The following is a 13,196-nucleotide window of genomic DNA, read 5'->3' on the forward strand; positions in this document are numbered from 1 at the left end:
TAACAATGAATATTCTGCACAAGGAAATTTTAGAAATACAATTTCATTTACAACAGCTTAAAAAATTGAAATAAAAAACAGAACAAAATATTGCTGAAAGAAATAAAAGAAGACATAAGATAATAGGCAACCTAGAGAATGGGAAACAATATTTGTAAATCGTATATCTAATTAAGGATTGATATTCAAACTATACAGTGAACTTCTAAATCCAGCAGTGCAAAACTAACCTGAAGCAAAAATGGCAGTGGATTTGAATTAACATTTCTCCAAAGACAATATACAAATATACAATGAGAACATGAAAAGATACCCAGGATAACAAATTATTATGAAAACATAAATCAATACTACCATGAGAAACCACCTTATACTCAGTAGGAAGGTTATTCACATAGAATATAAGGATTAGGGATGTAGCTCAATGATAGAGCACTTGCCTATCATGAGTGAGGTCCTGGGTACAATCCCCACCCCCCACCCCTCACCCCGTTAATGAAATAAGTAAGTTAATAATAAAAGTTAATAAAGGGAGACAAACACACATATACACAATAACCAGTGTTGAGAGGAATATGGAGAAACTGAAATGCTTCTGAGCTCTTGGTGGGAATGTGAAAGGATATAACTGCTGTGAATAATGATAATGATGGTTCCTTAGAAAATTAAAAAATGTAATTATCATATAATTCATCAATTCCACTTGTGACTATATTCCCACAAGTATTGAAAGCAGGGTCTCAAAGAGACATTTGTTCACCAATGTTCGGAGCAGAATTATTTGTAATGTGTAAAACACAGAAGCCACTAGTTATTCATAATTATGCATGAATTAATAAGCAAATCGTGGTATATGTATTTGATAGAATATTATTTAGTCTTTTAAATGAAGAATATTCTGACATATATTACAAATATGAATAAGGTCATTGTGCCAAGTGGCTTATTTGCCAGTCACAAAAAGATAGTTGGTGATTCCTTATTAGAACTATTTTGAAACTTCAAGTATTATAAAATCATAGAAACAGAAAATAGAATGTAGTAGCCTAGGGATGGGTAACAGAGATGTGGGAATATATTGTTTAATGAATACAGAGTATTAGTTGTGCAAAATGAAAACCATCTTGTAGATGGATAGTGGTTTTGGTCCAAAAATGGCATAAAGATATTTGAAACCACCCAGCTGTACATTTAACAAGGTTTTATGTTGTTAATTCTACCACAATTGAGAAAATGGAAAAAGGAAAATTTTAGTTTTCCTCAAGGACCTTCCTGATCAAATAGCGTCCCTCACAAAGATGGTGGTTTGCAAATACAGAGAAAAAAGAGTTTGTCCCTAGTATTTTATCACTATTATCATTGGAAAAGATTGTTTCTTATTTATACCGGTGGAAAAATTAAGTACCTACATCTATTCCCTTTAGGTCAAAGTAGTCAAAACTGAGGTTTTTCTTTTTCTTTTCCATAGATTTATTTTCTTTAGGGATATCAGGATTAATCTAAGGCAATCCAATGTGTATCAATGTGTATGTACCCCATGTGTGGTGACTTTTTTACACACATTGATTCTTTTTTGGGGGTGGGAATGGAGAATCAAATTCAGGGCACTCACTCAACCACTGAGGCACATCCCCTCCCTTTCTTATATTTTATTTAGAGGCAGGGTCTCACGGAATTGCTTAGTGGCTTGGTGTTGCTGAAGTTGGCTTTGAACTCATGATCCTCCTGCCTCAGCCTACCAAGCTACTGGGATTACAGGTGTGTGCCACCATGCCTGGCCACACATTGATTCTTAAATTTGGGAATCTGGGTTTTACAACCACTCTGAGTGATACTCTTCTGTCTTACATTTTGAAAAAGACTTTCTGAGCAAGAGTGAAAAACATTATTCTGATAATGTGAAGCTACAATTTGTGGTTCTTTAATAATAGAGGCATGACAGGCCTGGTTTTTATAAATAAATTCTGCTATCAAATTCATATCATTTTGCAGTCCCCTTAATCTGCTCCTTGAAAAAAGGAAAGCAAATCCAGAATTCTAATGTGGCCAAAAGGAGTTCTTATTTTCCATATGCACAGAGCCTAAAGGTTCTAACAAAATAAACATAAACAAAAACGATGTTTTCAGCCTACTAATGTCTCATTCCAATGAAAAATTTTTTTACACTGTATGTCTCTTTAACTTGCATTTACAGAATATTTTGAAATACATTATCTGGTAGATCAATCTTCATGGTAGTTTTTACAGATTCATCTTTTTTAAAATTAATTAATTAATTAAATTTACAATAGAATGCATTTTGACATATTGTGCACAAATGGAGATTAATTTTATCAAAACCAACAATCTGTTGATTAAATAATGTTACAATAAAGGTTACATCATTCCATTTAAATCTCAAAACAAACTTGAGGTAGGAAGAATTTTTTTTTTAACCTGTAGCCCTCATAAAATGACGAATGTATTTTGTTTTCATTCCTTGACACCCAGCTAGCTTAAGCTCTTTGCTCAAGTTATATGGGTAGATGTGTTAGTCAGTTTTCCAGTACTATAACACAAATCTGAGATGATCAGCACACAAGAGAAAAGGTTTCTTTTGGCTTACAGTTTTGGAGTTTCCAGTCAATGTCAATTGGTTTCATTTATTTGGGTCTACGATGACACTAGCATAACACATCATAGCAAGAGTGTGTGGCAGAGCAATACTATCCTCCTTGTGGCCAAGAAGCAGTAGAGAAAAAAGAGGAAGTGGCTGAAATCTGCAGTTATTTTCAAAAGCACTCCCTCAGTGACTTGAAGACCTACCATGAGGCATCACATGTTCAAGGTTCTACCGTCTCCCCACAGTGCTACCTTGGGGACCAAGCTTTAACACATGGGCCTTTGAGGCACATTCAACATACAAACTGTAGCAGTAGTAAACTGTAGAGCTGAAAAATTTTGAAAGTCATAGATACATGCTGAATATTTAGCATTTAAAATATAAATATATTTGAGTGACTTCAACAGAATGTTCTTACATATTATTACAATAAAAAATTGGATATATCATAGAAAGCCACTAATATACAAAGCTAAATAAATGCTTGCCAATGCTTAATAAGCTCTAATTAAATCTTTGTTTTAAAAAAATAATTCTGAATTATAGAGAAAGTTTAAAACTACTGAAAGTTCAGATATTCCTTCTCTTAGATTCATTCCTGGTGATATTTTGGACATAATTTATATACTTTTGTTTTACAAATGGAAGCATAGTTTTTCTATTTTCATTCCTATTCCAATTTTTAGTTGACAAAGAGCAGAGAACAAGACCTCTCATGTGTGCAGGCCTGTTTCTGGTATGCAGGCCTGACTCTACAGGAATAAGTGGAGTTCATTCCATCACACTAATGGATCAGAGCATCATGCTGTTGGTAAATGAGTGTCAATGGAAAGCCCCTGTATGTTACTGATTAAGGAGCATAGGAAGCAATGTTGTTGAGAAAGATCATTCTGCCAGATGAGTGGTCAAAAAAGCATGGTGTAGGGAAGTAACATTCCTGGCTTCAAATGTTGGGACTCCCACTATTCACTAGATATGACGAAGCAAACTCCTCAGTCTTTTTGAACTTCATCTTGTACATATGCAAAGTGAGTATAAATAGTGTTAACTTTCAAAATTCCTGTAAACATCAATGAGCTCAGGTATGTAAAACATACGTGACAGCTTTGTATAGACTGTCAATGCATCATAAACATTGCTTGAATTTTATTTTTATTATGGAAGTAAAACCTTGGACTGGTATCTAACTACTTCATTTTTTTTTATTGGTTATTCAAAACATTACAAAGATTGCAGAATCACATCGGTTACACATCCACATTTTTACATAATACCATAATAGTAACTGTTGTATTCTGCTACCTTTCCTATCCTCTACTAACTACTTCATTACTTCAAATTTTTTCATTCATTACTTTTAACTTCAGATTTCTAGTAGAGGAAGCCCTATGCAAATGATATCCTACATTTTGTGCCATAGAAAAATATGGAAATCCTCTGAGCTCCCTCCTGTCATAACATGTTTGATTAAACTTCAGGGGTTGGGGGAACTAATTTACGATCTTATTTCTACAGTGAGGCCCTTTTATTTTTGTAGATCACCATGACGTCTGGACCAATTATGTTGGTTCCAGTGTGTCTGGTAGAAAACAACAATGAGTAGCTAAGGGTGAACCAGAAAGCCTTGAAGATTCTTCGCAAGATTTCTCAGCCTGTGGTGCTTATGGCTATTGTAGGGCCTTATCGCACAGGAAAGTCCTACTTGATGAACCGTCTTGCTGGAGAAAACCTTGGTGAGTGAGGTCCCTCGGCAGGGCTGTTTGCTTCAATCCAGCTCTATCTCAGTTTGTCACTGCATCTTCAGGATAACAAGGAGGGAGATTCTGAATCTCCTCTCCAACAAATCTAATTCTTTCCAGCAAAATTGCAGCCTTGTCAATGTGTCCAATGCTTTGATTTACATCTGTCATTTCAGCTTCCTGTAAAAGGGATATCCTTCATTTCTAGCAGCTTAGGACCTGAGCTCTTACAATGACCTTCACCCATCCGTGGTTTTCCTTTTTCCACTATCTTATTCTTATTAACTTGATGCTCTCTCTGAATTATGTATCTCATTATGGCTGCCATATCACTGTTTTTTTTAAAACTCTATTTCAAGCAAAATTATATTGTCTCAATTTCCTTTTTATACTTTCTTCCCACTTTTCAATCAACTCCTCTCTTTTCTTAAAACCCAACATTCCACTAAATTGCTCTTTCTCTTTCAATATATACCAATGACCCTGTCTTTTCTGATTCAAATTATGTTTCTTTTTATCCATCCCGGACCCTTGCTTAGCATCACTTCTCCTGTTTCACCAGCTTGCTCCTAAAAACTCTTTCCTTTCTTATTATCTCTACACCACACACTCTTGGTTTCTTTCTATCTCTGAGTCTCCATCTCCATCTTTTCAAGGTACTCACAGGCTTTAGCCTCCGAAGGGCAGGTATTTCAGCCTCATTCAGTCCTATTGTATCTCCTGGAGCTTTAACTTATCTATAGTACCTGGAAAATAATAGTTACTTAATAAGTAATTATTGACTAAATTTCTTTGTTTATTCCTCAGATGATTAAAAGGACTTGATCTAATTACAATACCATCACTAGCTTAACTTCCTTTTGAAGTCAGGGTGGTTGGACAGCTAAGAATCAAAGCATCTTTGTGTGTAGTGTAACTTCTTTCATCCAGTGCACTGGTGGGCCACACCAACAGGAAGGCACATTTTCTTACAATGGGAAGAGGAATTAGAAATTATGAATAAACCAAACTTTAAAATGTGTGAGAAGCTGACAGAGAAAAATATGAGGTGTTTATGTGACACTAAGTTGGATATCCTCAAAGAACAGAGAAGCATCATCTTTTTTTCATTGCAATAAGTATTATCATTGTAAAATAAAACATAAATATACTATATGCAACAACATATCCACACCCACTAAAAACAAATATTCACACACACATATACATATGGATATACATGCTTATACTTTATAAATATATGAAACGTACATGTAAATATATAAAATCAGAGAAGTAGTATCTCGTATAACTGGCTCTTACAATCCCACAAGTGCAATTCTGTAGTTCAGGAGGTTCCTGAATATCTTCTGTAAGTATAAGTAGCTCTCTGCTCTTCACTTGCAGTCTTCCCTCTGGGATCCACAGTGCAATCTGAAACCAAGGGCATCTGGATGTGGTGTATGCCCCACCCCAACAAGCCAAACCACAGTCTGGTTCTTTTGGACACTGAGGGCCTGGGAGATGTGCAAAAGGTGAGGCAGAATCTCAGACAGATCTTTTTTATTCTGGTATTTTTTCTTAGCTTTCCATGATACTTTTTACTTCAACTTCTGTATTTCATTCCTGAAATCCCCAAATGCTACTCTATGGAATGAGACTAACTTCGATCTCTTTGAATTTATACCACATAATGTGATATGTTAGGTAGAAGTGAATTGAACAGTTTCATCCATTTTAGTAAGCCTTTATGGAGAAGCTGAGATATAGGGTCTTGGGCAAGTACGGTTGATGAGGTAAAGGTCTTGCTCTCTCAGATCCTTCAACTCTGTTGAGGAGATGGTGTGTATAAGTCAGCTAGAATACCATGTGATCACTGCTTGGGTGAGTGAACCAGGTGAATTTCCTAGAAAGCAGACTAAGAGACAGACACCAACAGGCAGGAGGTCTTTTAATTCAGGTTTTAGTTTGCCTATTCTTACATTAGATTGAAATTAAGACACCATGTCTATTTCTGTACCTGTCTCTCCCTCTTTTCCTCCTTCTCTATTTAGAGATTAAATTGGAAACAAGATCTATATATCTGTAGGATTCATTTCCTCCCAAGATTAAGCAGATATTCTGTCCTTACTTATAAAACAACATACCAAAGATATGGTCTTGGTGCCAAAACCTATTGTTGTTTCTCCATGTCCAACTTGTTCTGATCTCAGTCAATTTACTGAGAATTTGGGAAATGCAGTATATTCATAATATTTTTTCTTTTCCAAATTCCCATATTCTGGATTTGAGTTTCAGGATTTTCATTTCCTCCAGCAGGTAATAAAACATATCAGAGTTTTACTACAACTGACTGCTGGCTTCAGTGATTCAGTCAACACAAAAGCAGCTTTGCCTCTTCAAGGCTCTCACCATCTCACCACAGAGCTAGCTTTGAAATCACATCTTCTGTATCTACCCTTGGCTCTGAGCCAGTCAGTTCTTAGGTCTGTTGATTTGACTTCTGCAAGTTATTTCTATTTGCATACCCTTTTGTTAAGTCCACATTTTACAAAAACTTCAGCACTCAGATGTAATTTCCAGTTATATTCTATGTCACATACAGTCATTTCCTACTTTCAGTAGCTTTTGTTCTCATTGACACATTCATTATTTTTATTCAATATAATAGCCGTTCCTTTTACTTTAGATCCATTACTAATATGTAAACCCTTTAAATATGTTATTATCCTTGTTGCCTCTGTTTTCAAATTAATGTGTTATTAGATAATCACATAGATTGTAAAAATTACTGTGCTTAAGTATGTTTTTCACCAAATAAACAAGGTGAGCAACATTTTTTAGTAGCCCACACATATGTATGCTTTGTGGATTTGACTAAAATGCTCAGTGGTGATTAGCACAGCATGAATTATGTGGCCCTCTTATTGTTAAGTGAGACTTGGTCTCTTACTACTAATTAGTTGCATATTGGACCCTGTTTTTTCAACCTGTATTTTCTTATTTCATCTCATTCAGAAAAAGAAGGAGCATTTGAAGAAAGTATTGTTAGAATCCTTCCATAGATGAGGAAACAGGGGTCACAGAAATTTCATTGCTAAAGTTGAGATTTAATTTTGTTTTCATGTTTTTTTTCTTTGTGTCAACACCGTGTTGTCTGTAATAACAAATAAAAAATAACTGAACAACAACAACAAAACCTGAATGAACACTGAAGGAAAAGATCATTCAGTGCTTGTTTTAACATGTTTTCCAGGGTGACCCTAAGAATGACATGTGGATCTTTGCCCTGGCTGTGCTTCTGAGCAGCATGTTGGTGTACAACAGCATGGGCACCATCAACAATGATGCCTTGGAGAAGATGCAGTATCCGTTCTAGTTTATTGAGAAATTGTGGAGGGAATGGAGACCAAGCTGAATCCTTCCCCCAGTGGCTGAGTTGCCTTTGGTAGGGCAGAGAGGACCCAGGGGACGGGAGAGCATTCGTAATAATTTTTTAAGGGGAACAAGGAAATTGTGCCTGGCCACTCCTTTTCCTTAGCCAAGTCCTAGTTATGTGACAGAACTCACAGAACTAATCAGGGTGAAGTTTTCCCCGAGACTTGATGGAGTAGAAGATTCCACAGAATTTGTGAGTTTCTTTCCAGACTTTGTTTGGACTATTCGGGATTTCACTCCGGAGCTGAACCTACGTGGTCACCCCATCACGGAAGACGAGTACCTGGAGAATGCCTTGAGGATGATTCCAGGTATATGAGCATGATCTGGGTGGGGTGCTGACTAGTAAGGGCTGATATTTGATGAACATTGTCCATCATCTCTGGGGTTGCCTTGTACCTCACACTAGCTCAGGTCTACAGAAATGACTGGGTTCTGGGTTATTACTCTTTGATAAGTTCTAATGACTAGAGTTAACTCACCCAGTGAGAGTAGGGCATGAATGTGTACAAAGTGATTCCAAACCAATTTTCACTTAAAATAATTTGTACTTTAGCATTTAGCTTACGTCAGGCACTAAACCTTTCCAGATACCTGACATTGCTCTTTCTTATGCTTCTCCTTTTTTTTGTGGAAAAACAATGAGAAAAACAATGTACTAGTTAATTGTTAGTCATAGAATTACAAGGCAGAACCTACTTTGTTCAGTTTTATTCATTCTCCTTTCAGACATTGTTTTAGTCAGCTTTTTCACTGCAGTGACTAAAGGTCCTGACCAGAACAACTATAAATGAGGAAAAGTTTATTTGAGGACTCACGGTTTCAGAGGTCTAAGTCTATAGAAGGTCAGCTTCATTCCTCGGGGCTTGCGGTGAAGCAGAACATCATGGCAGAAGAGTGTGGAAGAGGGACGCAGCTTACATGATGATCAGAAAGCAGAGAGAGAGACTCCACTTTCCAGATACAAATATATATATATATATACCCCAAAGTCACACCCACAATGCCTACTTCCTCCAGCCACACACCACCTGCCTTCAGCCTCAACTCCATTAGGTGATTAAGTCACTGATAGATTAAGGCTCTTGTAAACCAATCTTTTCTCCTCTGAACCTTATTGCATTGTCTCACTCATGAATTTTTGGGGGACACCTCACATCCAAACCATAACAGACATGTATTAACTTTTCAGGGAGTGGCTAGTTATGTCTTCCATAAAAGCAACTTTACACTCCAAATAGACCTAAACAGTCCCTTTCAAACTTTTTCAATACTTCTGCTGTCTGCCAGAGCCTTCATTTGTGTTTCCCTACCATATCATTCTCTTCATATTAGCACCTATGATGATACTGTTCTCAGTTAGTAAATTATTCTAATGTATTGCATTTAGGTGGGTGAGTGTCTGATAAAACCCATAAGTTTATTATGTAGAGACAAATTATATAGCTTCCATTTTGAGAGTTTATATTCTTTAGCATTTATACCTAACCTACATAATTTTATTTGTTGTGTGAATAACAGTGATTACAGTTTTCCTTAACAATGTGTCATCTGTCTTATTTTAGTTATTGCTCTACTATGTTTATTTGTGGTTCCTCTTCATTCAGTCTTACAGTTGGACTTCCACTATCAGTACTATCAGACCGGAAATTGATATGTAACCATCTACCAATCAAATCACTCCTGAAAATCTTATAAGCCAGGTGCTGATCTTGGTTCAGTGGATACAAGTTTTTTTTCCCCCTGGGCACATGCCTCCCACAATTCATTTACAGAGGTGCGTCACTGATATGAGTTTGATTTGCACTAAGCCATTGAATGAATATATAAAATTGGATCTTTAAGAAGATTCCAATGAACAATGATTCCAAGTCATGATATGCTTGAGATGCCTTGTCCCTAGTTTGTGCTCAGGGTGACTCTGTTTTTCCTCTTCCTCAGGTGATAATGATAAAGCGAAAAATACTAACACATCAAGGGATTGTATTAGGCGTTTCTTTCCCAACAGAAAGTATTTTGTTTTTGACCAGCCAAAATATGAAAAGGAGCTCCTAGCTCATATTGAGGACGTGTTGGAAAATCAACTAAATCCTGAATTCCAGGAACAATCAAAAAATTTCCATTCTCACATCTTAACCCATGCAAAGATCAAGACCCTCAGGGAAGGAGTCAAAGTCACTGGGAATCGTGAGTTTACTTTTCTTAAATGATACTTCTGTGTGGTCTAATATTTGTTGAATCATAGTACATGCTATTCAATTGTTTATTTCTTTTTATACAGAAGCATATAGACTATTTATCAATATTCATATACCACATGAAAATGTGTAAGTGTTCATGTCATAGGATTTACAAAATCCTATTATTTATTTTATTTTCCAAAACTTCAAACATCACTGGTATGGACAGTTCCTACATATATGAAGGGACCCATCTTGGATGAAATAGAAGCGATAGGGTTAAAAACAGACTGCATTGTCTTTTCACGGGAGGTCCTGTGAAAAGGGAGACTATCTGGCAGTTTAAACCAGTCCAAAATAAATGTTAGCTTATGAGGCCCTGAAAATCCTTTGAATGCTTAATAATTAGAAATGAATGATTTTTGGATTCCCCTACCTCCTTAGTCTATCTGTTTATCCTACTTTTCTCTTCAGGTATGTTAACTAAAAGTAGTTTCTTTTTTTCCTGAACAACCATGATTATTTTATTTTATTTTTATCTTTCAAAAGAGAAAGAAGAATCACAATATTATGGTATTTGTAAATGACCACAATTCCTTACTAATGGGATGTGGGCTTGAGGAACCTGCCTAGATCCTACCTCCTTTAGTCCCTTGTCCACATTGATTTTCATGGTTCAATTGCTTTCATCACCGTAACCATTTAAAACTCAGCTTTGTAAAGATCTCAGACCATATCTTTAAAACTTTTTAGAACATTATAGTTAGTATAGTAGTTGGGTTCCTCCCAACAAAATCACACATGCATGGAGTTCAATTTCAGTTCATGTCTGCCCTTCTTCTCTTCCCCCTCCCTTCCCCCCATTCTCCTTCCTCTTCTCCACTGATCTTCCAATCACTCACCTATTTATTTATATTTGATTAATTCTTTCTATTTATATATAAAGGTGAGATTCCCTGTGGTATATTGATGAATGTACTTAACATGATTTTTAAAAATTCATTCCACATTTCTCTGTTTCCCACCTCTTTTCTCTCCCTCTCAATTTCCTTCTTCTATTCCATGATCTTTTCTATATTTTTATGTATTTAATCCTCCCTCTTTTATTTCTTTATTTTTCCCTAGCTTCCCCATATAAAAGAAAACATTTGACTCTTGATTTTATGAGATTGACTTATTTCAGTTAGCATGATGTTTTCCATTTCCATGAATTTACCAACAAATGATATAATTTTAGTTATTTTTTGTGGCTAAATACAACTCCATTGTATATATGGAGTTGTATTTAGCCACAATAGGTATATATATACCATAATTTCTTAACCCATTTATTAATTGAAGGATACCTGGTTTGATTCCATAATTTGGGTGTTGTGGATTTTGCTACTATAAATATTGAGGTGGCTGTATTGCTATAGTATGCTGATTTTAGTACTCTTGGATTAACACCAAGAAGTGGGATAGCTGGATCATAATCATCTAAATCAGATTTTAGATGAAGGTTGGTATTTAATATTTTAAACTGTTAAGTCCCAGTGAGTAATAGAATGAAGAAAAGGTGTGAAATTGTATGTGCTGATAGAAAAAGTATGCAAGGCGTGTGTTTGTTTATCTTTGTCCTTTGCCACAGTCTGGCTGGGCACAAATCACGAGCCACTGAAGCAGGAACAAACTTTATTTTTGAACTGCAAGAAAAAACCTCACACACACTCCTGGGGAAATCTCCCGAATGCCACGCGGCTCGTCCAGGAACCTGGCAGCAGGAAATATCTCCTCCGGAAAATCCTCCTCCTGCACTTCCCCAACCAATGGGAACTCTCTCGGGGAATCCCTGGAAATCCCCAGGAGAGCTCGAAAGTAGTGCGAGAACTCAAAAGTAGCAGCAGAGGCAGATAGTAATGCCTCGCCTGTCAATCAATACTGTTGGCGAAATGCCAGGGGCCATACAGACTCCGCTGGCTCTCAACACTTGGTGACGATGGATCAGACTTCATTCCAAGAGGTATGTTTTCTACCACATGAACAAAGAAATCAACATCATTCCCATCAACACAAAATGTAAATGCAGATAACATTTCTATGAACTTGGGACAAACCCATGTAAATACCTACTTTTCTCACACACACACACACACAAAAAAAAAACCACACACACACACACACACACACATGCACTGAGAGCAAAGTTTCAGCCCATGAGAACACCAACATTCCTTTCTTCTGACTTAACTAAAATAGACACCCCTTCCTAAAAGAAGCACAACCTGAAATCCATATGCCTGATTAAAAATGAAATATAACTGTAGAGATACATTAATCCAACTTTGTTCATGTACCAAAGCAAAGATTGAAAGGTGTGCAAATAACAGTGAGGCACAGACCCAGCCCAGACCAGCAGAGGCCAAATGGAAGACGAGCAGACAACAGATAACAGAAGTGAGAAATGTGGTATGAACCGGCAGACAACGCTCTTCAACACAGGCAGTTCAGTACTTCCACAAGTTTTTTGAGAAGACAAAGCACAAATTTAATTTCTATCATGTTTAATTATGGTTGTACTCTTTGATGTTTTATATAGGTTTGTGGGCACTGTGCATTGTTTTCCTGCCAGAGGCATAAACATTCACCCCGATGCTTATATGGACTTGATAATGTTTTTTGAGTAAAACTTGGTATAATTGGTATGAAAGATTTCACTAGTTTCATTTTCAATTAAACTCACATCTTCTTTCCAATGACTTGATTATTCATTACTATTATTATAAAATTATTTATCTACCATGAAGTCTAATTTTCCAAAATGCATAATGGTTCTAAAATTCAGTTTAAATAAGGCCAGTATTGTGTCTGAACACCAAGAAGTGTTTTGATCACTGACACATGCTGGCAAAAGTTTGTCATGGACAGTTCTTCCAACTCTAGGCTATCACCATGCTGGTTTCATTGGGAATCACTGCCTCCTTTTTATTTTTTATTTTTTTAGTTGTAGATGGGCACAATACCTTTATTTTATTTGTTTATTTTATTATGTGGTGCTGGGGGTCAAACTCAGTGCCTCATGCATGCTAGGCAAGCGCTCTATCACTGAGCCGCAACTCTGGCCCAGGGACTCACTACCTCTTAATAAAGTTCTGCAGAAAGTCTTAATGTTCACTTCCTTTTTTAGGTTGTAGATAAACACAATACCTTCATTTAATTCATTTATTTTATGTGGTGCTGAGCATTGAACCCAGTGCCTCATGCGTGCTAGGAAAGGGC

At 36.4% G+C, this 13,196-nt stretch overlaps 1 pseudogene; it reads left to right on the forward strand.

The window, feature by feature from the left end:
* Nucleotides 1-4,145: 4,145 nt before the first annotated feature.
* Nucleotides 4,146-13,196, forward strand: part of LOC143404402 (guanylate-binding protein 6-like) — a 34,860-nt pseudogene continuing 25,809 nt past the window's right edge.

This window comes from Callospermophilus lateralis, chromosome 7 (genome assembly GCF_048772815.1).
Source record: "Callospermophilus lateralis isolate mCalLat2 chromosome 7, mCalLat2.hap1, whole genome shotgun sequence".
Taxonomy (NCBI): Eukaryota; Metazoa; Chordata; class Mammalia; order Rodentia; family Sciuridae; genus Callospermophilus; species Callospermophilus lateralis.